Source organism: Arachis hypogaea, chromosome 19 (assembly GCF_003086295.3).
Source record: "Arachis hypogaea cultivar Tifrunner chromosome 19, arahy.Tifrunner.gnm2.J5K5, whole genome shotgun sequence".
In the NCBI taxonomy this organism is placed as follows: domain Eukaryota; kingdom Viridiplantae; phylum Streptophyta; class Magnoliopsida; order Fabales; family Fabaceae; genus Arachis; species Arachis hypogaea.
The window spans coordinates 97,821,836-97,824,811 of record NC_092054.1 but is presented as its reverse complement, the minus strand read 5'-3'; the positions used below and the strand labels follow the sequence as shown (position 1 = coordinate 97,824,811).

Here is a 2,976-nt window from a genome sequence, read left to right as displayed (position 1 = left end):
GTCTCTGCATGAACCTCAGATTTCCATGGTTCCTCATTATGGAACTCCTTGGAGGCCAGTGGATGTCCATTGAGGTCATCCTCAGAGGAAATCACTACCTTTCCCTCCTCTAAGTATTCGGGCATGTGGGACATGTTTATGGCCTTGCATTCTCTCTTTGGGTTCTCTTCTGTATTGCTTGGGAGAGTACTAGGAGGGAGTTCAGTAACTTTCTTACTCAGCTGACCCACTTGTGCCTCCAAATTTCTAATGGAGGATCTTGTTTCAGTCATAAAACTCAGTGTGTTCTTAGATAGATCAGAGACTATGGTTGCTAAGCTAGAGAGACTCTGCTCAGAATTCTCTGTCCGTTGCTGAGAAGATGATAGAAAAGGCTTGCTATTGCTAAACCTATTTCTTCCACCATCATTATTGTTGAAGCCTTGTTGAGGCTTCTGTTGGTCCTTCCATGAGAGATTTGGATGATTTCTCCATGAAGGATTATAGGTGTTTCCATAGGGTTCTCCCATGTAATTCACCTCTGCCATTACAGGGTTCTCAGGGTCATAGGCTTCTTCTTCAGAGGAAGCCTCCTTAGTACTGCCTGATGCAGCTTGCATTTTAGACAGACTCTGAGAAATCATATTGACTTGCTGAGTCAATATTTTGTTCTGAGCCAATATGGCATTCAGAGTATCTATCTCAAGAACTCTTTTCTTCTGAGTTGTCCCATTATTCACAGGATTTCTTTCAGAAGTGTACATGAATTGGTTATTTGCAACCATTTCAATGAGTTCCTGAGCTTCTCCAGGCGTCTTCTTCAGATGAAGAGATCCTCCAACAGAGCTGTCCAATGACATCTTGGACAGTTCAGACAGACCATCATAGAAGATACCTATGATGCTCCATTCTGAAAGCATGTCAGAAGGACACTTTCTGATCAATTGCTTGTATCTTTCCCAAGCTTCATAGAGGGATTCACCTTCCTTCTGTTTGAAGGTCTGGACTTCCACTCTAAGCTTACTCAATTTTTGAGGTGGAAAGAATTTGGCCAGAAAAGTACTGACCAGCTTTTCCCAAGAGTTCAGGCTTTCCTTAGGTTGTGAATCCGACCATATTCTAGCTCTGTCTCTTACAGCAAAGGGAAAAAGCATAAGCCTGTAGACCTCGGGATCAACCCCATTGGTCTTGACAGTGTCACAGATTTGCAAGAATTCAGCTAAGAACTGATGAGGATCTTCCAATGGAAGTCCATGAAACTTGCAATTCTGTTGCATTAGAGAAACTAATTGAGGCTTAAGATCAAAGTTGTTTGCTCCAATGGCAGGAATTGGGATGCTTCTCCCATAGAAGTCGGGAGTAGGTGCAGTAAAGTCACCAAGCACCTTCCTTGCATTGTTGGCATTATTGTTATTTTCGGCGGCCATGTCTTCTTCTTGTTTGAAAATTTCTGTTAGGTCCTCTACAGAGAATTGTGCTTTAGCTTCTCTTAGCTTTCTCTTCAAGGTCCTTTCAGGTTCAGGATCAGCTTCAACAAGAATGCCTTTGTCTTTGCTCCTGCTCATATAAAAGAGAAGAGAACAAGAAAGTATGGAATCCTCTATGTCACAGTATAGAGATTCCTTGATCTGTCAGAGAAAAAGAAGAATGGAAGGATGAGGTAGAGAAGAGAGAATTCGAACTGATAGAGAGAGGGAGTCTGAATTGCACATTGAGGAGGAGTGTTAGTCCCTTAAATAGAAGAGGGTGAGGAGGGGGGAAAGAATTTTTGAAATTAAAATAAAAAAATTTGAATTAATTAAAAGAAATTTTGAAAAATTGGTTGATGATTTTCGAAAATCAAAATTGAGAAAGTAATTAAGTGATTTTGAAAAAGATTTTGAAATTAGAAATAAAAAAGATATGATTGAAAATCATTTTTGAAAAAGATGTGGTTGAGAGGATATGATTGAGAAAATATGATTGAAAAATAATTTAAAAAGATTTGATTTTTAAAATTAATGACTTGGCTAACAATAAATTTAAAAGATATGATTCTGAAATTCAATTATTGAACCTTTCTTAACAAGGAAGAAATTTTTGAATCAAATCACTAATATTTAGCAAGGATTTTCGAAAATAGTAAAAAAAAGTTGGAAAGGATTTGATTTTGAAAATATATGATTGAAAAGATATGATTTGAAAAAGATTTGATTTTGAAAAATTATGAAAATTTGAAAAAGATTTGAATTAAAAACAAAATCTTCCCTCCTGTGCCCTCCTGGCGTTAAACGCCCAGAATGGTATCCATTTTGGCGTTTAACGCCCAAAATACTACCTTTTTGGGCGTTTAACGCGCACCTGGCTGGCGTTTAAACCCCAGTTTTCCTTCCTCACTGGGCGTTTTGAACGCCCAGCTTTTTCTCTGTAATTTCTCTGCTGTATGTTCTGAATCTTCAATTCTCTGTATTATTAACTTGAAAAGACATAATTTTGAAAATTTTTTTAAATTTTTAATGATGAGAAACAATCAAAATGCAACTAATCATGGAAAACTAAGATCAAACAAACAATGCATGCAATACACCAAACTTAGAAATTTTCATATTAGAGACACTAACAAATTGAGAATGCATATGAAAAACAACAAAACACACAAAACAAGAGAATTTAAAGATCAGAGCAAGTAAATCATCAAGAACAACTTGAAGATTAATGAAGAACAAAATTCATATATTCGAAAAATGCAGGGAATTAAATAAAACATACACGACACCAAACTTAAAAATTGACACTAGACTTAAACAAGAAATACAAATTATTTTTTATTTTTATGATTTTATTAATTTTTTTGGATTTTTTCGAAAATTATTTGAGAAAGAGAAAATAAGGAATTCAAAATTTTTAATGAGAATTCCAGGAATCATGCAATGTTAATCTAAAACTCTGGTCCAGGAATTAGACATGGCTTACTAGCCAGCCAAGCTTTCAGTGAAAGCTTCGGTCCAAAACACTAGA

General features: G+C 36.2%; 1 non-coding gene across 1 annotated transcript; it reads left to right on the top strand.

The window, feature by feature from the left end:
* Positions 1-893: 893 nt before the first annotated feature.
* LOC112780540 (small nucleolar RNA R71) lies at positions 894-1,001 on the top strand. Its single transcript, XR_003191369.1, has one exon. It is a non-coding gene; the product is annotated as a small nucleolar RNA R71 (small nucleolar RNA).
* Positions 1,002-2,976: the final 1,975 nt, after the last annotated feature.